We start from the raw sequence: 23,872 nt of genomic DNA on the forward strand, positions 1-23,872 counted from the left end.
AAAACCTAGAAAATTTGTAGATTGCTCGAGCGACGGATTTATCGCTCGAGCAAACATAGCGAGCATCCAGTAGTTTTGCAGTCTATTATAGACCGCTCGAGCGACCACTTGGTGGCTTGAGTGAACCCTTTGTGTATTGTTTGACCGCTCGAGCAAAGGAGTTGTGGCTCGAGCGTAAAATGAGACCATCCAGTACTTTTACAGACAAAGTAGTCCGCTCGAGCGACCGAAGGTGCGCTCGAGTGGTCAGGCCATTTTCAGCATATTTTAGAAAGACATTTTGTGTTCGTATTTTCATTCCTATTCTTTTCTGAGCATATTTAGACATGAATTATGAGTCATTAAAGAGTAATAAGCTAAGAAATGACATGAGCAATTAAATTAGGAAATATGAGATAAATATGAGAATGTGGTTCACGTGTACAAGTTATGAGAAATGGACTGAATAAGAAACCAATGTAAAGAAAGCTAAGCCGTAATGGCCATAAAGATGTGTAATGATGAAATATGTTTTGTGCTATGTACATTTATGTTGTAGGTCAAGACTCGAGGACCGACCAATTATTTCTGGAAGCCCACTGTGAGTAACATTATTGTAAAGATATGTTCATATGAATTATATTTGAAATGTTATTGGATAAGTTATGATTTCTGAAATGTGATTTTGTTAACATGAACATATGTCCTATTTGAAATCTAGTATGGCATCCATAGAAAGTCCCAAGTCATGGGAGACGACATGTTAATGCGGGTCCATGACATATATGTGATTACGAGATCTCGTTAGCCACTTGTCAAAGTGGTGATGTGTCCAATCAGTATCCAAAACCGATTACTCTAGTTAGATGACGATGTGATATGTTATATTGGATGTACCATTATTATGTTCGGTTATGAAAATTGATTCTGTTATGATCTGGTTTATAAATATGATATGTTCGGAATTCGTTCACCAACCTCTTTAGATTAATGTTATTCACTGGGCTATAACTCACTGTTTGTATGTATATGTATAGGTGAGCGTCCTAGAGATCAAGCCTAGAAGGGTTCCTTTAGCTGAGCCACCAGTTGAAGCCCTACTGAGTTTTTTGGTGCCTCCAAGTTGAGGCTAGGTCGAGAAAACCATTGTATAGTTTGTGATCATATTGCCGGGCTTTTGTTATATGTCTATATGTACATGAATGATGTTCTTGTACAAGGTGTTATGTGCATAATATAGGGTGGGTAAATTAACGTTATGTGCATATGTATTATTTCATATAGAATCGCTGCTCATTGGACTACTTGTTGTATATACTTTGCTTCCGCTAGCCCCTTATTTTTTGATTCTGTTTCAGAGGCCTTCAATAATCCCAGGATTACTGGCCGGTTACAATGATAAACCTATAGGAGTGGGTTTGGGTTACGATAGAATGGTATTAGAGTACGAGTTAATTTACCTACGCATGGAGAAAAGCTCTTGAATCTAAAGGATTTCGGATAAGCAGAACTAAAACAGAGTACATGGAGTGTAAATTTAGTAACAGTAACAATGAAAGCAGAGGAGAAGTGAAGATTGAGAACCAAGAACTACCTAAGAGTGAACATTTTCGTTATTTAGGGTCGATTATCACAACAGCGGGAGAGATTGATGCAGATGTGGCCCATAGGATTAAGGCGGGATGGTGTAAGTGGAGAAGTGCGTCTGGGATATTATGCGATAAACGAATACCCACTAAACTAAAAGGTAAGTTTTATAGAACGGCTATTAGACCAGCTATGTTGTATGGGACGGAGTGTTGGGCAACTAAGAAACAACATGTAGATAAGATGAGTGTGGCTGAGATGAGGATGCTAAGGTGGATGTGTGGTAAGACTAGACAGGACAGGATTAGGAATGAGTGTATTCGGGAATGGGTAGGAGTAGCACCGATAGAAGATAAGTTGAGAGAGAATCGTTTGAGATGGTTTGGTCATATTCAAGGAGACCAACAGAGGCAGTAGTGAAGAGATGCGATGCTGTAACGGTAGATGGAAGTGTTAGGGGACGGGGTAGGCCTAGATTAACGTTGACTAGCGTTATAAATAGAGATATGAATCTACTTAATTTGACTAATGAAATGGCTTTTGATAGGGCCGCGTGGAGAAGAAGGATTCATGTAGCCGACCCCATTTGATGGGACTTAAGGCTTCGTTTGGTTTGGTTTATGTGTCCAATTGAGCAATAGTGTAACAACCCCAACTTGTGATTAGCCACTAATCCATGATTAAGAATACCTAATTAGTAATTAAGAAGAAATTTTGAATTAATTACATGTGTATTGCATTATTTGTGTTTCTATCTGTTTACTGTAGGAATATCTGTCTGCGTTTCTGTTTCATTATGTGAATTGAAGGCCTTATTAGCATCTGATCACGAAATTGACTTGGTTTATGTGTTATTTGGAATTTTAGGGAATTTGTGGTAAGTTTAATTGAAATTCGATTCGGAACCAAATAATTAGAATAAAATGATCCCAATTAGTTATCTTTAACTCAAGTTAATTAAGCTCTACTAATTGAGCCTATATAAAGCTAAATTGATGCTAGAACTTCCCATTACACCTTATTTCATCATCTTTGAGATTCCATACATGAGAAAGAAGAAGAGAGGGAGAAAAGGGGAGATCAAACAAGAAAAGGGGAATTGCAAGCTAATTATGAAGGAAGTTGGAGAAATCAAGCTAGACTTGATAGAATTCAAGAGAAATTATGCTCTAGGTAAGAATTCAACCTTAGAGCTATGGCATTGAGTTAAATAACTTGTGAATTCAAGAGGTTTAAGTGTTTTAATATGAGAATTGAGTTTGGAAAGTAGAATAGAAGATCATTCTTTGTATGCATGCTTATTTCATTATGGTTTGAAAGTGTTTTCAAAGAATTCTCTTTTGCATGTTAATGTTTTAACTTGGTTTTGGGAATTCATCTTGTTTTATATTATTTGAGCCTGTTTGATCATGTTTTGGAAGGTTGGAGTTCATACCATTGCATGCATGTTGTGGTTTCAAAGTTTCAAGTTTGATTTTGAACAATTGACATGCTTTTGGGCTTTGATTTTGCGAAGTGATTTTGAATTCACAATGTTTTACAAGCTCACACATGTTTCCTTAAGCTTTTGGCCCAAAAGAATATGATTTGTTGCTTTGAATTGAGTTTTGCATCTTGAACATCAATTTGAAAATTTCAAAATTCTACATCACCGCTTGAGCGACAAAACCTACACTCGAGCGACCACCCATTGCTTTGCACTTTCACTCGAGCAACCAAAAGTTGGCTCGAGTGTAAAATTCATGCTCGCAGAAGTTTACAAGTTTTACAAACTGCTCGAGCGACAAAAGTTGCGCTCGAGCGAGGACCCTGTTTATTCAGTCTTACACTTGAGCTACCGTCAAGCAACCGTCAAGCGGAAAATTCCTACAACTAGTACTTTTGCAGAATTTGCAGACTACTCGAGTGACAAAAGTTGCGCTCGAACGATCACCCTTATTTTTGAACCTCCGCTCGAGCGAAGGAAGTTGCGCTCGAGCGAAGACCCTGTTTTCAGTAAACTTGACTAAGTGTTTTAAATCACATTTTGGCATCCTTATTGCATCCTAGGCACTCTTAATCCCTAATTAAGACACAATAATGAGGATAAGACTTAGAAACACACTAAGAACGAAACGAAATAAGTTAAGTACTATCCGAGTGTGTGTTTCAATATGTGTGTCTGTTATGTTGTGTAGGTCACGAACTGTAAGCTATTTGATCTGTCTGCTCCGTCTGTCTACTTCTGGAGCCATCTGTGAGTAATAACTTTGTAAAACTATTTTTAACTTTAATTATTTTATGAATGATATGAAATGATCTATTTTTTGAAATATTATTTTCTGTATGAATGAATGGTTGTCCAATGTTTGTGAAATGTACTCGTGGCATCATTAGCTTTAGATGACATCTGTTATCTGTTCTGTTATGTCCCAATTATGGGCCAACTGTACGTCTCATGAGCCAACTGTTATGGATCCTTCTGTATACGTCCCATTATAGGCCAACTATACGCCTCATGAGCCAACTGTACCGTCTCTATGCACATGAGTCAACTGTATGCCTTTATGGCTGTCCCTTTATGTATCAACTATTTATATACCACGTATAATTAATTGTAAATTCTAATTATAAGTATGATTCCGAATCTGTTTCTGTTATGAACTCTGATTTCTGCACATGATTATGAATCCATTTCTGTTACCTATTGATTTCTGATTTTTGTATCTGTTATGGACAACATTCATTAAACCCTTTACCTTGTTATTATTCACTAGGCTCCCGCTCACTCTATTATGTATGTATACAGGTGATTAGACACGTGGCGAGGCTCAATGATGATCGCCTGGAATTCTGTTTTGTCGGCCAACCTTTGTGCCTTCCGAGGAGGTTCAGGAAAAAAGTCAAGTGATCATGTTTTGTGAACTATGTTTAAGTTCTTGTTTTCTTTTTGTGCATCTCAAACAAGTTTCTGTTTATCTGTACATTGGGCTAAGTCCCATTTTGGTTTTATATGTACAAGTGGGTGCTGTAAGACTACTGTGACTATGACGTCACGTGTATGTATATAAAGTTTGAAATTTCAGTCCCATGTATGTCTACACAGCTTAATGGACAATGTATATTTTATATATCTACTTCTGCAGCCCTTTATTATGTATTAATCTATTCTGAGGCCTTGGGTAATCCTAGGATTGCTGGCTGGTTACAACCCTAAACCTATATGGGCGGGTTGGGGATCGTGACAAATAGGAAGTCTAGAAAAGAGTTAGGATCATTTGCATTTATGCTACAAGTATATGAGTTACGATATAAATTTATGACCTTTATGTGAACAAGAGAATGAAAGTTACATTTACGAATGTGCTATTCTGGTTCTCTTATTGAGTATGAAGTATATGAAAATACATGTATACATATGATTACTGTTTCAGCATGAATATGAAAGTTGTGTAACCACATGTACGTTTCTGATCTTAATATGAAATGTAACCTATGTGAATATGTGATATGAACATGAACAAAGAATATTGAATGAAAAATGTGTATTGGATGCTTGTAATCTAGGCTCGAGCCTACTTTTCAAAATTTCCTTAAATAGTTGTCACGACCCAAACCCGCCCCTATAGGTTTAGTATCGTAACCGACCAGTAATCCTGGGATTACCGAAGGCCTCTGAGACAGATTAACATAATATTAGGGGCTAGCGGAAGCAAATAACAACATATAACATCCATCGAGCTGTGCAGACTTATATGAGACAGAAAAATTTTAAACTTTTTATATACATATATACACATTATCTTTAAGTCATCATATAAATACAGATTAGACAAAAAGGGACTTAGCCCTATTTACAAAATACACAAGACTTGTTCAACCAAACACGAAAACAAAACTTAAACTTTAAATCACATAGCGATAATCACTTGACATGTCCGGAACCTCCACGGGAGGCACATAGGTTGGCTGACAAAAACAGATTCTAGGCAGATGCCTCTAAACCTGGTCACGCGCCTGATCACCTACATACATAAATAATACAGTGAGCTAGAGCCCAGTGAATAATAACAGAGTAAAAGGTTTTAATGAATAACGTCCATCACAGAGTCAGAAATCAGATTCTTATGCATATTCAGATTCCAAATCAGAAACAGATTCATATACATATTCATAATCATTTTCATATTCAGATTTTGCATATAATCGTACGTGGTACATCCATTAGCGTTAACAAATCCGATGACCCATGAAGGGACGGCCTTGAAGGCATTCCGATGACTCATGTGCACAGAGACGTTTCCGATGACCCATAAAGGGACCTGATGACCCAAAAAGGGACCTGATGACCTATGAAGGGACCTGATGACCCATAAAGAGACGCATATCATATGATGCTAGGATGCCACGAATGCATTTTAGAATCTTGGACAATCATTCATTCATTTCAAACATAGTGTAGCATTTCAGAAATTAATCATTTCATATCATAATGTTCAGAAAATATTTAACATTGAAGATAACTTTACAAAGTTATTACTCACAGATAGCCGCAGAAGCAAATCAGACGGACTGAACATATCAGATAAATCAGGCAGACAATGGCGCGTGACCTACACAAGTACAAAACATATACACATTGAAATACAATATTACTCCTTTGATCAAACTTGACTTTTCTAGTCTTTTTCCGTCTAAATAGTCCGAAGTTCTACTATGCTTATTCTTTCTTATTCAAATAAATCGGGTTCTTATTTTACATATTCTTTCATTACTAAGCCCTTCTTTTCCAAATAGACTGATCTTTTACTTGGTTGCTTAAATAATTACCACTAGATCAATGATTCATTCTTTAACTAACTAATTTATGTTGATTGGTAGCTTATTAATCTTTATTGAGTCATAAATCATGTCTAGAATGCTTTGGAAAGAGATGAGAATAAAAATGTGAACTAAATGCAACTTTCCAAAATATGCTGAAAATGGGGTCTCCGCTCGAGCGCCACTTTGGTCGCTCGAGCGGACTGTAAAATTTGAAAAACTTCTGGGAGCTCGATTTTCACGCTCGAGCGGACAGCGTAAATTCTTGAATTTTCAAAATTGCAATTGAAGTTCAAATTTGATATTCAAAGCCTCAAAGCATGTATTTTTTATACACAAAAATGGAGAACCATTGTATAATTTAGTAAACACTTTCAATTAGAAAACATTCATTCAAAATTATGCTCCAATTGCCCAATTTAGTTTTAATTCATCTTCTTTATATCAACCCACAATTCTAAAATATAAATTAGACTTCCCAACCTCTTTGAAATTCCATGATGTATGTAATACAAATAGATCCAATTTTACTATTAATAACAAAATCAACTTAACTATGAATTACACAAATCAATTTCTTAGAAATTCAACTTAACTCAATTTTTAACCAAATACTTAATTTATAATCATGGGTGTTCTAAAATGTATCTACATTGAATAAAATTTTTAAATTGCATCACATGCACGGATTAAATAAAAATCTAATTATAAAATCAAAACTTTAGGATTAACTCCAAATTTCCATAAACTTGATTTTCTTAAAACATTTCCTTTGTCTCTTCAAAATATGAACTTGAATGGCTCAATTCCCTTAAACTCATGTATTACAAGAAAATACTACAAAATCAAATCAAAACAATTAATTTTCCAAATTAATTTCCACAACTATGAGTCTACTTAATTTCTTACTTAAAACCTTATTTCTTACAAAGTCCATGAGACTAATTCCATAACTTTCTTAATTCATGATGCATGGAGGATTATCTAAAACATGAAATTAAAGTTATAAAACTCTTAGAAAATATTTGCATGTGTGAAATTAGGGTCAAAATTCAAACCAATTACATCCAAAATTCCTTTAATTCAATATTAAGTTCAAAATGTTCATGAATTCATAATTTCCCAAAACTTGCTCTCCTTGTACCCAAACATGAAATTAATTCTCCAAATTTCTCAAAGATTCATTGATGCATGTAAAGATGAAGCCCAAATTCATGAGGAATAACACAAATGAAACTTAAAATAATCAATTTCTAATTTATTTTCCATAATCATCCACAGGCATGTAGCCCATTTCATGTTTTGAACCCAATTCCAAATTAACTTCCATAATCTCTTACTTAAGTTAATTTTTCTTCATCTTCTTGCTATTGATTCCAATTTCACCTTTAATTTCAAGCATAATGTAAGGATTCTATATAATTTAAACATAAATTCCATACCTTAAGTTTGCTAGCTCTTCTTCTTCCTCAAAAACTAGAGCTCCTCTTCCAATTTTTTTCTTCTCCTCCTTTGTTTCTTGTTCCAGCAAAATTCTCTCTCTCTCTCTCTCTCTCTCTCTCTCTCTCTCTCTCTCTCTCTCTCTCTCTCTCTCTCTCTCTCTCTCTCTCTCTGGGTTTGACTTCAATTCACCCCAAGGATACTCCAGCACAAAAGAAATAACACACACACACCTACACACCACATGCACACGTGCACAATGTTTAAGGCTCCCAACACAACACTTAACATGCATACACATACACCACCAGATTTCTCAGTACACCCACTTGGATTTCTCAGCACACCCTCACTTCATATACACCCATAATTTTAGATCCTCCCATAATTCAATTTATGGTTAAGATTGATTTAATTAAATAATACTTATTCTTAATAAGTCTGGATTAACATATAATTAAATTAACCATAACTAATCATAAATCTCTCATAATTTAATCAATCTAATTTGACTTCTTTTAGAGCTCAATTAATTATATTTAAATTTATCATTTTGAATCAGATTTTTAATTAAACTCTTAAAAGGCTCCAAATAATGAATCAAACTTATTGCCATCATCAATTTTGATTTCCTAAATCATTTAGGCCTTCAATTTCTGATCGGACTCCAAATTTCCGTTAATTAATTTACATATTCCAATTGGACATCCCATAAATAAATTTAATTCGTAATAATCACAATTCTCAATCCTCATAATTTAATTAACTTAATTTTCTCCAATTCGGATCTAATTAATCGAATCTCAATTTTACTAAACTGAATCGAATTTTAATTAAACTCCCAAATGGGTCCGTAATTAAGATTAAATCGATTCAACTTCCTAACTTCACTTCCTTAAGCCATTTGGACCCTTAATTTCTAATTTTGAAATAAATCTTTAATAGAATCATATACGAGTCAGATTCCACAATTCTCATAAATCCCAAATTAAATCCTAATACTCGGCAATTAAATTTCAAATCCTCTTAATTAATCAAGTACTAATCATTACACGTGATGGGGTCGTTACACAGGTACTTCGCTCTAGCGTAACATTGGTCCCTTGAGCGAATCCCCATGGTCTGCAAAAGTACTGGATGCTCGTAATCTAGGCTCGAGCCAAGGCTCAAAATGTGAGGTGGTCACTTGAGCGGTACTTTGGTTGCTCGAGCCAACCTCCAACGTCTGCAAAAATGTTGGGAGCTCGAAATGTACGCTCGAGCAACAATTCCATCGCTAGAGCGAACTACTCGAATTCTGGAATTTCCAGAATTTTATTTGAGCTTTAAAACACAACTCCAAGGTTCCAAATTCAAATGTGACTGTAGACGTCCCCCGAACGCCCCAGGAGGGAAATCCCATTCCGTTCGTTTTGGGCTCACTACAGTTCAGGACTCAAATTGTCACGGTTCTAAATCTGAACCAAAGAGTCCAACTCCGGCAAATCGTTTTGAGAAAATAGATTTTTAGAAAGAAGTGTCAAACATGGACTGCTTTGCTAGATACAGAGTCGCCACCTAAATATTTTTTATGGGGGAATTTAGGAAACCCTGACTCATTTGCCTAAGGCCACGTGTCCGTCATTACCAAAGTTGCCTCGGCTCGAGAACTTAGGTACGATTGGGGAAGGTCAGCTATGAGCACCCCCGCTCGTCCGATCCGAAGATCGGTCTCTGCTAACCATGATATCGAGTTTTGAAAACATTATGTGTCCTTGTTCCAATTAATTAGCTAATCTTACTATGTGATGCGCACAACACAAAAGTATAGACTAGATCGCCTAATTTGGAACAAAGCATTGCATATCCGTTTGTTCAGAAAATGATTTCAATTTTGCTACTCGCAAGTAGGCTAAAATACGGATTTCAACGAGTTGTTCCAACTCAAGCAATCCAACCTTCACCCACAGGCATTCAGGCAGTAATATCACATAAGCACATAGCCACATGGTAAGCATGCTGTCATGTTAACATTCACACTCATGCGAAATGCTAAAGCATAAATACTTACAGCGTACTCCGAGCCAAAACAATGAACATGTTAGCAATCAAATGCATGATCCAAGTCCATGTTAAATGACTAATGCATCGCATGCAAAATGCAATCTAGAATAGGCTCGGCTAATCTAAGAGTGGCATGTGGAATGCAACAAGTAACACGTATTCAAGTTAGATTTGAAATACTATGCAGTTAGTATGATGCGCCGAGCCCAGTGCATGCAATACAAATGAATGGATGTACGCATGCATAACATAAGGATGCTAAATTAAATATGTCCTAATACTAACCATCAAAAGCAGGTAAGTAAAAGAGAGAAAGAAGTGGGGGTTGGAAGACATGCACACACGCACCTACACTTATTGCACATTCGCCCTCGCTCGGAGGGACCAAAAGAATATACAAATTAATTAACCTACAAGCTAATTAATTAAATTATACAACACTTAACTAATTAACGAATCAATTAAGCTACTGAAAGCAGTAAAGGGCCTCAGGAAGAGGGATGCACACATGCTCGGATTGGCTTCGCCCGGAAATCCAATGCCATGCACAAGCTGCCTCTATTTTCACTGTTTTCCTCCTCTGAAGACTGCACAAGCCCCAAGGTACACCCTCTGAACACTGAGAAATGCCACCGACCATGAGGAATGGTCACCAGCCAAAGGTAAGTGGTCATCGACCATCGATTCAGCTCTCGGCCTCAAATATTTGGTCGGTCGGCAATAGAAATGGTCGGCCGACCATCCATTCCTGTAGAACCCTATTTTGACAGCAGCAGAAGGCAGACAAGACATGGCAATGCATTTTCAAGCAAATGTTGCACCACCACACTCCTTATCATGTTTATGACTCAAACGGGTATGGTACTCGATTCTCAGATCACCAATCGCGCATTTCAATGCGTGATGGCCTAAGAAACAAAGTTGTGCATTTTGGTGTGGGATGAAATGCACATAAACAAACAATGGAGGCCCAACCTCTATCATAATCAATTCAAGAGGCAAGGCATGCATGCCAAATGCAACCTAAGCGTGGGAGCTAAGTATGCAATATGAACATGGGGCCAACGTGCAAACATGCAAGCATGTATCAACCTATCAAACATGTGAGCAGGCAATGTATACTAGGCACACAACCTAAGCAAACAAGCATGTAACAAGTATGCAAGTTAATCAAGCATGCAAGATGCAATGTAAACATGTAAGTATGCAAGACATGTAACAACATGTTAAGCAACCTAACCAAGAGAATGCATGCCAAATGCAAAGTGTTTCAAGCATGCCATAACATACGATAGGCCAAATATGTAACAACACACAAGGAAAGTATGCGACCACATGCAAGGGAGGGACTTACACCAAGATGGACAGCTCTCTACTAGGTCCAAAACAGTGGCCAAATGCCAAGGAAACGAGGGCCAAAGCACATACAATCATGCATGCAAACATGGTCCAACACTTAGGCACATAGAAGCAACTTTTAAGCATACTTAAAAGGGGATAAACATGGACATATGGCAAGCGTACTAAGCTCTGAAATCATGTTACAAAAGGTGCCAAACCAAGTAAACAAGACATGCCAAGCATACAACTAAGGTCCAAGGTCTAAGGCTCGCCAAAGGGGTATTGAACTACACTTAGCAAAACCAAATATGACATGATTTGAACAACCAAAATCAGAGTTTTAGCATGTTAAAACAAAGCCAAAAACACATTGACATGGCATCCTAGAGGCCTAAACATGATGGCATACGCAATGGCACATTCATTGAGCATGAAACACAAACCCTCTAAGGCCTTAAAGGAACATCAAATACAAGCATACGAGCATGCCACAAGGACTGAAATGACATGGTAAGTGGTTCCAAACCACTGAAACAAAGCAAGTAAAGCATGCTCAACACTCACACACCCAAGGCTAACAAGCCAAAATGCAAGGTGGCTATACAAGGCATGTCATGGATGGCCCATTTTGGTATAATTTCTTTTCGAAGACTTTATATACATGAAATTCAAGTTCATAGCCTCATGAATTATGCATGCATGATCAAAATGACCTTTCTATTGACTTAGCCAACATAGATTACACAATAAAATGAGATTTCGCAATGATCTCTTACATGCACGGATGAATTAATCTTCAATTCTTCATTCTAGACTCAATTCATGTAATGCATTTCATTATCTTCTTCACATAGTTATGAACTTAAACTCACAAATTACGTTTCAAAAACTCACCTAAAGTCTTCAATCCTCCCAATTCTAGCTAGAACTTGATTAATCTACACAATCTTTCAATTTCTTAAGCAAATCTTCAAGGATAAGCTCCTTCTCTCTCTAGGATTCACTCTTTTCTCTCTATATAACTTAACCTCAGCCAAATTGTTGAAGAGGAGCTCAAAGATATGAGCTTAAGCACTATCTCAACATATATATATATATATATAAGGTAATTAGCTTAGGCTAAACAAAGTTGATTAAGGTTAATCAATTACACTTATTTTAATCAATTTAATCTAATTATTTGATCCGGATCAATTTTTAATTAAATTCCATTGTAGGCTTTAAAAATTATGCTAATTGGTACAGTCAATTTCGGCTTCTGATGCCTCTACGGCCCTTAATTTCATATTATGACAGAATATGCTATATATATCTCTACAATGGACATATATAAATTCAAAAATACATATAATTACATACTTAGCATCCAAAATCATATTAAGCACATAATCACGAGTATAATTAAAGATTAACGGCATAACACATAATGGGGTTATCACATTAAGTGTTCCTCTACTTTGCCAAATTCCCAGTTGCCTTGAACGACAACCATCACATCATTCACCCTTTTGCCAGAGCTGGCAAGCATAGTTACTAGGTGGTGGTCGGTGTCCTTAGCTCTTAAGAAGTAACGCCCTTGCCAACTAGACAATTTGGCAAGGGCATAACAATATCGAACGGTAGAAATTCCTAAGTTCAAGTGAAGTCTACGGTTCAACTTTATTATGTCCATTACTATTCAGTAAAAATTTACATTGGGTTGAGAAGGAATGAGGCCCCAATAGTTGAAAACAGTCCTAAGCAAAGGATGACGGGGAAAACGAACTCCACCTTTAGTAATCTCCAGTAGAGGGAAGACAATGGTGTTAGTGTCAGCCCTCTCCATGTTCATTTCTACGCCCTTAACGAGGGTCAGTTGAACATCATCAGGGATCGAGAAGTGACGACGGAAGACGATGATCCTATCCTCGAACAATAGGGCTTTCAGATGGTTGGCCATAGGATCGAAGTAAAACATAGAAAGAAAAACAAAAGAATGAGGTAACAGAAGAAGGACATACCAAAAATTTTGAAAAACAAAATGAAATAAAAAGTTAGGCTAAAAGGACTTATATGTTGAAGCAAAGAACTCGCGAAGAATAAAGAGAGTAGATGGAGCAGAGCAGTCAAAAGTAAGAAGTTGAAGATGAAAGGTTGAGAGGATGCTAGTACAAAGTCCTTTCAGAAATGAAAGGACAAAAGGTTTTCAAATTGCATTAAATGAATGGAAATCACAAAGAACTGGGAAACTGCAATCATTTCACATCGCATCTCATTTGACTTGTCATCAATAAAATAACGTGTCCATCATGCATCCAAATTTCTAGGCACAAAGTAAAATTAATCTTAAAATTTGTGAATATGGCCTAAAAAAGAAGCCAAGCACGCAACCCACTATGAATTAACCTTGTGCTCGAGGGGCAATTGTGGGAGCCCAAGAATTGATATACTTGAAAACGGTCAACAGAGCATCGAAGCCTATTTAAAATGGGCCAAATAAGGCCAAAGCCCATCGGACTACGTCATTGACGAATAAATGTTCGATTAAGCATGAAAATATCGAGGAGCGCCGAATTCTAGGTACTTATGCCAAATAGAAGAGCCAAATATGTCGGGCAAGTTGGCATGGACCCATTAGGTGGGACCAAAATGTTTCTTTCAAGAAAGTATAGTAGAGGGATGGGCCTTGACAGAATGATGATGAAGGGCTAAGTTGTATGGAGTAAAGATCGAGGAGAGTAACTCTATAAAAGGATGAGAGAGGCTGGAGAAAGAGGTATGTGCTAAGAACCTTGAACCTCAAGAAACCATAAAACACCAACCCTTCTAGAAAAAATAACTTGTCTGTCGGAGTGTTCATTTCGACATCACAATCCAGAGTTTCATTCTTATTTTAGGTCACTGCTAGAATGATTACCCAAGGACTCATTTGGACTAAAGGAGTATTTCATATCCACTTCCACACAGATAATTTTTCTTATTTTTATACATAAAAAGTTTAAATATTACAATTTTCAAAGTTATTGAAACACTAAATAATAAATGCATTCATTTAATGAGTTATTAAAAATAGAAACTTATCAATTTAATGAGTAATTAAAAGTAGAAACTTATTAAAATTAAGACAAATTAATATATCATTAAATGCATCTTAACTAGTGTTTGAAAGGCACTTGTTAGGATGAGCAACGAAGAAATGCAAACCGAGAGAGAGAAGATTGAGGAGCAAGTGATGAACACAACCTAGCACAAGATCTCACAACATCGAGTGATGCTGTTCCTAGAACCAGAGAAAGAAGCATCTCACCTCGTTGTTGTAGAATGGTAGGTAGAAGAAGTGAAACTAAAGATCAAACCGTGGTGGCAATTTGAAGCAAGCCAGAGTCAGCACCTAGTGACGGCGAGCTCGAAACTATCCATGGAGGACAACCATATCAGAGTTAGGGAGACTCTAGGCATACCAGCACAATTGCCAATCTTCCCCAAATGTCTCTAATGGATATGCTATTTTGGAATTGTCGTGGAGCTGGAAACAACAAGTTCAAGAGGAACATTAAAGAGCTGATCAAAATATAGAAACCTAATATTCTAGTACTCATGGAAACTAAAGTTGATCTTCAATCTATGGGTATGTTCTTTCACACCCTTGGTTTCACAGCCTCTGCACATGTAGACCCTATCGGTAGAAGTGGAAGTGTCTGGATGATATGGAATCCCAACAATGTCAATGCTAGAATCTCAGAAGCTAACTCACAAATGATCCTTGCCACCATCTCTAGACAAAACTACCCAGAATGGCTGTTATCGGCAATCTATGCAAGCCCAAATCCTAGAGTTCGTGATGAACTATGGGAAAAATTGGATGAAATAGCCCGGGATATGAATATGCCTTAGCTTGTTGCTAGAGATTTCAATGACTATGCTAGCAGTGCTGAGAAAAGAGGGTTGACTATGAACCAAAATCAAAATCATAATCAGAGTCAAAGGCGTAGTCGGAAATTCAATGACAGGATCAACAACTGTAACCTCATGGATCTTGGATAAAGCTAGCCTCACTTGGTCGAACAATAGGCAAGGCTAGGCAAACACTTTAGTCCGACTGGATCAAGCACTTTGCAATGCGGAATGGAGAACCCAATTCCCCGATGCCTTTGTTCGTAACCTCTTCAAAACTTATTCTGATCACTCTCCGATGATGGTCTTCATTGAAGGTAAAATTTCCCTTAACCCTCTCTCTGGACCTTTTAAATCTGAAGCAGCCTGGATTATCCATGAGGGCTCAGGTCTATTGTTGAGAATAGTTGGAATCATTCTAGTCCTGATCTTATTGATAAACTTCACACTTTGGCGAATAAGGTAATTATTTGGAATAGGGATACTTTTGGCAATATTTTTAAACAGAAGACATGGCTTCTAGGGAGGATTAAGGGATCCAAAAATCTCAATCCGGTGTCTATACCCACAATCTTCACTTGCTTGAAAAAGAGCTGGTGGAATAGTATAATCAAACTCTCTACCAGGAGAAACTCCTCTGGTTTCAGAAATCCAGAGAGAACTGGATTGTTCAAGAGGACTGCAATACTAAGTTCTTTCATCTTTCCACTCTCATTAAAAGAAGGAGACTTAGAATTGAGGTCCTTCAGAATGATGATGAGGTCTGGATTGACAATCCCTCTGACCTTAAGAATTTTGTTGTTACTCATTTCAAAAATTTGTTTGAGAATCCCATTACCAACTCTTTGAACCACTGGTGTAACATTATTACATGCACTTTATCCAATATTGATAATACTAGTTGTCTAAAGCTATTATTGATGAGGAAGTGAAGAAAGCTGTTAATAATATCAAAGCTTTCAGAGCTCCTAGTAAAGATGGTTTTTAGGCTATTTTCTTTCATAAGTTTTGGGATATTGATAGCCATGGTGCCTTTTCCTACATCCATAATTACTTTAATACAAACCATATACCTGGGGAGATAAATAGGACCCTTATTGCTCTTATTTCAAAAGTTGAAAATCCTAAGAGGGTTAAACATTTTCAACCTATTAGCTTTTGTAATGTTACCTATAAAATCATTACAAAAATTTTGGTGGATAGAATCAAACCTTTTCTTGATAAACTTGTAGGGCCTAATCAAAGTAGCTTTGTCCCTGGTAGAAATACCAGTGACAACATCATCATTACTCAAGAAGTCATACATTCCATGAGGCTCCAAAAAGGTAAAATGGGCAATATGATTTTGAAAATTGATCTTGAAAAGGCTTACGACAATATCTCGTGGCATTTCCTTAAAGAAACTCTTCTTGAATTTAACTTCAATGAGAATTGGGTGGATTTAATCATGCGATGTGTAACCTCTGTACAGACCTCTATCTTATGGAATAGTAAAGCTCTAGAGGAGTTTAGGCCTTTGAAGGGCCTCAGGCAAGGTGACCCTTTATCTCCTTACCTCTTTGTTTTGTGCATGGAACGACTGTCTAATATGATAAGCTTAAAGGCTGAACAAAAGAGATTGAAAGGAATCTCTATTGCTAGAGGAGGACCTTGTATCATGCACCTATTTTTTACTGATGATTTAATTCTTTCTGCAAAAGCTAATACAAAAAATTATGCCATTATTAATGAAGTTATGAATGAGTTTAGTTTCATATTTGGAACTAAAATCAATCTCCAAAAATCTAAACTTTTTGTGTCCCCTAACCTTAATCTTAGCAAGGCTAGAGATCTCAGTGCTAGATGTAGCATTCCATTAACAACTGATTTGGGTAAATACTTGGGTGTCCCGCTTTTGAATAAAAAGGTGGCCATGAACCATTTTAATTATATCCTTGAAAACTTCAGGATAAGTTGGCTGGTTGGAAAATGAATGTTCTGTCTATGGCAGGAAGAGCTACTCTTGTTCAATCTGTTACTTCTATTGTACCTTCTTACTCTATGCAAACTATGGATTTACCCAAAAGAGTGTGTAATGATATTGACAAGATGAATATAAATTTTCTTTGGGGTGATACCCTAGAGAAAAAGAAAATTCATCTTGTTAATTGGAATGAGGTTTGCAAAAAGAAGAAGCATGGTGGACTTGGCATTAGGAAGGTTAGATATCATAATCTAGCTCTTCTTTCTAAGTTGGGATGGAAACTTATTAACAATGAGGGAGGTATGTGGACTGAGGTTTTGAAAGCCAAGTATTTGAAATGTAAAGACCAAAAATAAAAAATAAAATAAATAAATAAATAAATAAAATGAGAGATGGTAGAGAATAGGTGGTGTGGTCTACTAAAAGAAAAGAGATGGAATGGTTAGAGAATTTTTTTGGGAAAGAGAAAGCAAAGAGGGGGTGGAATATGATGATGTTTTTGGTGGTGAGAGATACAGAGTGTAAAGAAAGTGATGCAGAGAGAAAAAACTTGATAAAGCAAGCAAGGAAATAATTCTGTTCCAATTGGGTTTTTGATTTCATGGGAATTTGTCATGGAAAACCCACTGAAAACCCACAAAGAAAATCTAAAAAAAAAACCTCCATCGCCATTTCTATCTCACACCCACCGACCTCGAGTTGACCCCACTTCTCGATTCACTTCAATAGATTTCCAGCTCTCTCTCTCTCTCCAACCTCTGCTACAAATTGCCGAACTTGGCTGTTCATACTTGTTCATACCAGTTTGTTGAAGGGAGGAACATAAATAGATATATAATGATTAATTGTGTTGTGTTTGGAAACAATTATTACATCTCCTCCATCAGCTCCATTTCTACAATCACCACCACTAGTGGTAGAAGGCATAGTAGGTTGGGTCGTTTCAAGAGTTGAGCTTTCCTCAACAAACCCCCCTTGCCCTTGTTTCTGAAACAAGACACCGATACATCATCAGTTGTTCTCGACAACAGTCTCAGGCTCCTCAAATAGGACAAGCTCTGCGACGCCGTATCTTCCTTCGCCTTCACTTCCTTTGGCAAACAAGCCACTAAGGCACAACTGTGGTATTTGAATCAGACCTACGAAGAGAGTATGAGACTCTTAGGCGAGACCAATACGGCTGTTGAAATGCACAAGCATGGTGGTTGCGTCATGGATTTCAATGGCATTGATGTTGTTTTGCATGTGCGGGAACATCACTTGGATTGCATATCTATTCAAGATATTGAAACTACTATCAACAGCAGGTCAACTGTACCTTACTCGCGGGCAGAGATCATGTTTCTGTTAGAGAAACTCGGGGACGATAAAATTATGATACACGAGGATACAGTGTATATTCTTTGAAGAAATTCAAGTGGAGCCATCCTTAATTCAATGTGTATTCTTGTTATTTTCTGAAGGACTGTTTGGGACTTGGATAGTCATTAATTGAAGAAAAAAAAAACAAACTGTTTCTCTCCATGTGGCTGTGTATGCTAGTTATTTGGCACTTAATTTTGTCAGAGAACGAAATTGAGTAGGGATATTGATGGTTGAAGAATTAGATGTTTAATTCAGAAATTGAGACTCTTTAAGCTTTTAAAAAAAAAAAGAAGTACCATCTCTCAATCCATATTTGAGCTACTCTAATTTCATTCTTTGTGAGGTTACATCTGGAATGGATGCTAAGAAATTGAAGTTCTTGAGGCCAAAGTGAAGAGCTTGGTGAGAGCAACATTTTGATCGGTGGAGATCAAAATCCGACAAAATCGAAAATTTGGATTTTTGGCTTGTTTCCTCTTCTAACTTGAGGTAGGGATTTTCTACACTCTAATATGGTCTTTAGCTTAGTTATTTGCTATTGTGTATAGATGATGAGATTTGGTTGTGGTTTGGACAAACCTAAGATTTGGGTGTGAAATGAAAAGAGGGGTTTTTGATGTATAAGAGATAAATGAGTATGGGGTTTGAATATAAGATCTTGGTGTACCAAAATAGTTGATTTTGGGTGTTTGGGTCAATATTGGAAAAGGGGGGATTTTTGCCCTAACTTGATAAAATGATTATCTTGTATAAATAATTGGAATTAACATTGAATATGTTAAATTGGATGGTTATTGATGTCATTGATGAAATTGGATATGTATTATCTCACACATTTGGAAGTTTTAAATAATTATTTATCTTGAGATTTAATATATGTCTAGAGATAAATGTATTGGGCTATCGGTGGAGGATAGTCATGATTGTTGTAGAAATTGTCTGAGGATTAGGCGATTTAATGCTAATCTATTGCTGGTTGTCATTGAATATGACTGTGCTATAAATACATCGTAAATGTGTATTTGTTGGGAGGAGAAATGGGATGTACTCCATATATGATTATGTTTATAAATACATTGCATATGTATATTTGTTTGGGAGGAGAAAAGGGATGGACTCCATTTGAAGCAAGTTGGCTAGAGTGTCCTGGGTGAAAGACCCGAAATTTTATATATAAATGGGTGCTGATTCCTTCGAACGAATTATCCGTAAAATGGCAAGTTTGAAGTGTTTATGTGTGCTTTGCATAAATGGAAAACCATTGAGTTGTAGCCACATTTTGGTTGTTGAAAGATAATGAATTTAACTCATGAATTGAGTAGCATATATCAACTGGAAATGAATTGAAGGAAAATGGAACAAGAATGGTTTAAGTGGCATATGGATATGCAGGCCTTGTGGATACTTTCGTATCGGTATTGTTTATGTACGTGGTATTTATACCTTTGCTAAACCTCATAAATTGTGTTAGATTATTTCTACTGGGTTGTTAGCTCACCCTATACGGGAATATCATTTTCAGGTGCAGGCGAGATGTTTTCTCCAAGGCAATAGCATGGATGGACTTTCGGGAAGCAAGGGCTTCTTATTTATGTCTTATGTGTGTATGTTTGTTATTTGTAAAGCCGAGGGCTTAAGATGTAATGAGTGAGACTCAATTTGTGTAACCAAGCAATGACTTGGAAAGATGTAAGCCTACAAGGCATTTAACTGGTTGTTAAACAGTAAATTATGATGCATGAAATGTATGTTGTTTCTCATATTTATTCCGCATATGAGTTATCTTTATTATATAATTTTGGGGGCGTTACAGAAAGGCAAACCTTTTCTGACTTGTAAGAAGAGTAGTAGATCCTCTCATATGTGGAGAGGAATGCTGAAATCTAGAAGCATTTTAAAAAGAGGTGCTAAATGGTCCATTGGAGATGGCACCACTGTTGACATTTTGAAAGATTGGTGGTGTGGGGAGAAACCTATTGAGGAAGTCATGACCTCAAATGCTCTCATACCACACAATATTTCTATATCCAAGATTAGGGATATCACTGATGTGGAAGGTGATTGGGATGTAACTATCGTTAATCAAATTTCCCCCCCCCCCCCCCATTTGTGGCTGCCTCTATTTTCAAAGAGCAACCCCCTAAATATAATTCCAACTTAGATCATCTGGTTTTGAAAGGGTCCCCTGATGCCACATTTTCCACTTCTAATGCTTTTGAAATTGCTTCAGATTATGATGGGAAAGAGGAGGATTGGCAGTGGCTGTGGAAAAAGAAAATTCCACAAAAACTGAAAGGTTATTTGTGGACCATCTTACATGGCAAACTTCTTACTAACAACATGAGACTAAAAATAGGGCTTTCAGATAACTCTTGCTGCCCATTTTGCAGTGAAAATGAAGACCTCAACCATGTCTTTCGAGCATGCCACAAAGCCAAGGCAGTATGGACTGCTGTCCACAATCAGTATTGGTATTTACATATGATTGATGAAACTTGGAGGAATTGGTTAATCTCCAACTCCAAAATTCTCACGACCCAAACCCGTTCCTATAGGTTTAGCATCATAACCGGCCAGTAATCCGAAGATTACCTACGGCCTCAAAGACAAAATTCAAAATATTTAAGTATAATTGGGGCTTGAAGCGGAAGCAAAACAAAAAAAATGTTGTCCATTGAGTTGTGCGTACATTATCAACTGTAGTAATTAAAACACTTTTAACACACTTATATATACATGTATGAAGACACATTTTATAACATATCTCACACACTTCATGAAGGACTTTTAACAAAATACAAAGACCAACTCAAGCTTGACAAAATAAAATAGAGCCCCTAAACAGAGGTCCTTCTCGGGTGGCTTGACAAAGAGCCAGACTCTAGGGCAAATTCTAACGTTGATCCTCCAATTGCTCACCTACATATATATATAAAGATTGAGCTAACGCCCAGTGGATAATACCAAAGTAAAGAGGTTGTATGAATGAGATTCTTAATCAAGTAAATCACATTAATACATATTACATGTAAACCAAATTAGAACGACCTCAGGTACATTATGTCCATATTCATATCTATGTGTATATTCATATTCATGTTCATGAGCACCTTTTCATTAAAATAGTCTTTGGCCCATTACATTCATATTCAAACGGCCTTAGGCCCAATTCATTCACATTAAACGGCCTCAGGCCCAATCATATCAAACAGTCTCAGGTCCAATCATATCAAATGGCCTCGAGCCTAATCATATCAAACGATCTCAAGCCTAATCATCATATCAAACGGCCTCAGGCCCAATCATCATATCAAACGGCCTTGGGCCCAATTCATTTTCATATTCGTATTTATGTGTGTTTCATACTCGTGATCATGATCATATTTGTATTCAAATAGCCTTATGCAAAAGACTGACATTTAGAATACTTATTCATAATTCAAACATACAAATCCATAAAGCTTATACAGAAGTAACATTTGAAAAATAACATACTTGAACATATCTTTACTAAGATATTACTCATAGTGTTCAGATGCCTGGTTCACCCTTATAGTTGATCTTATACAATTCATAATACACATAGAAATCGGATCACAATACAATTCATTCCGTTCTTAACTTGTTTAATTCTCTTAGCCTTCTTTCTTACTCTTTTGATTCATTTATAGTGCCCAATGTATGCCTAAGAGTGCTTAGAAATAAAAGACAACAGAAATCGGAACATGAAACAGCTTTTCAAAATTTTCTAAAACAGGGCTCTTCGTTCGAGCACACATTTGGTGGCTCGAGCGGTCTGCAAAGCTCTGTAAAAAATACTGGGAGCTCATAATGTTCGCTCGAGCCACCAATTGGTCGCTCAAGCGATCTGCAAAAATTCTGAGTTTTCAAAGCTAAAAAGTCGAGCTTCCAGATTTCATTTCAATACTTGGGGTCTTGCACAACTTTGTTAAAACCATATAATCTCTTTTAACTATCAAGAAAACATGATTAATTTCTAACCATTTACATCCAAACTCATTTAATTCAAGATTAAGCTCCAAATTTCCACAAACTTGTGTTCACAAAACTTTCCTTTTTCTCTTCATTATGTGAAATCAATCCTTCAAAAACAACAAAAAACAAACCCACAAAATGGTCAATTCTAATTTAATTTCTACAATTGAATTTAATTCAATTCCTTCATCCTTTCACTAATTTCTTTTAAATTACATGAAATTGATTCTTAACCCTTTTTCTATTTTCCTTGACATCATGGAATTGGAGTTATGAAACTTTGCATGTATGAAATTAAGATCAAAATTAAATAATTTTAATTAAAATTGCTCTAATTTGGATTTTATTATTATTATTAATTTCTACATATCAAACCCAATTCCAAACCCATAAACCTTTTAAACATGAAATAAAATCTCGAAACCTTGAAATCCTATGATGCATTTTTAATTAGAGTATTAAACTTGTAGAATTTGCCCATGCATGTAACAATAAGGTTTAATTCCATGCAAGACTACATCATCAAACTCAAAATAATTTATTTCCATAACCATGAACCTAACTTAATTTCTTCCAAATTATATGAAATTGAACCCAAACTCATCTTTAATTCAAGTATAATACAAGGATTCTACAAAATTCAAGCTTGAAATCCTTACCTTAAGTCTTCAATGGCTGAATTTCTTTTTAATTCCTTGAGTTTCCTCTCTTTTCTTCACTTAGATCTCTTGAACCCACTTCTCCGAAGCTTTTTCCAGCACAATGGTTTGAGTTCTCTCTCTCTCTCTCTCTCTCTCTCTCTCTCTCTCTAGGTTCTTCTCTCCTTCTCTAAACCATATTTAGCAAAAACATTTTCAGAAGAAGAAAAAAAAATGAGTCAACTTCTTCCTCTCTTTCGGTTCTCCCTCCCTGTTTCTTTCACTCTTTTTTTTTTCTTTACTTCTCCAATTGTTTGTTTTTGAGCCCAATGAAATTACACCTCTTCTTGAACTCACGGGCACACACAAACACAACTCTCCCTTGTCCTCAGCCTTACACGTGCACACACACACCCACTAATTTGCTGAATACACCCACACTCATTTACACCCTTAATTCTAGATTCATCCATAAATTAATTTATGTTTAGGATTAATCTAATTGATTAATTTAATTAAGCATTACTTAATCTTAATAAATCTTGATTAACACATAATTAAATTCATTATAATTAAACGTGAATCCCACATAATTTAATTAGTCTAATTGACCTTAATTAAGACCCAATTAATTATATTTAGGTTTTTACCAATCTAAATCAGATTTTTAATCAAACTCTTAAAAGGCTCCAAATATTAAATTAAACTTATTGCCATCATCAATTTTACTTTCTCAAATCATTTACGCTTTCAATTTCTGATCAGATTCAAAATTTCCTTCAATAAATTACATATTCAAATTGGATACCTCATAAATAGATTTAATTCATAATAATCATAATTTCTC

The 23,872-nt window shown here is 36.2% G+C and overlaps 1 long non-coding RNA gene across 2 annotated transcripts; it reads right to left on the reverse strand.

Moving 5' to 3' along the window:
- Positions 1–5,314: 5,314 nt before the first annotated feature.
- LOC145792911 (uncharacterized) lies at positions 5,315–23,376 on the reverse strand. Of its 2 annotated transcripts, XR_014333102.1 has the most exons (3): positions 23,047–23,376; positions 6,090–6,158; positions 5,315–5,570 (listed from the first exon to the last, which is right to left on the reverse strand). It is a non-coding gene; the product is annotated as an uncharacterized LOC145792911 (long non-coding RNA). The 2 variants fall into 2 exon arrangements; XR_014333101.1 differs by lacking the exons at positions 5,315–5,570; positions 6,090–6,158 and adding an exon at positions 10,659–21,310.
- Positions 23,377–23,872: the final 496 nt, after the last annotated feature.

The sequence above is a fragment of the Camellia sinensis genome, chromosome 6, assembly GCF_055761805.1.
Source record: "Camellia sinensis isolate YWXY chromosome 6, ASM5576180v1, whole genome shotgun sequence".
Lineage (NCBI taxonomy): Eukaryota > Viridiplantae > Streptophyta > Magnoliopsida > Ericales > Theaceae > Camellia > Camellia sinensis.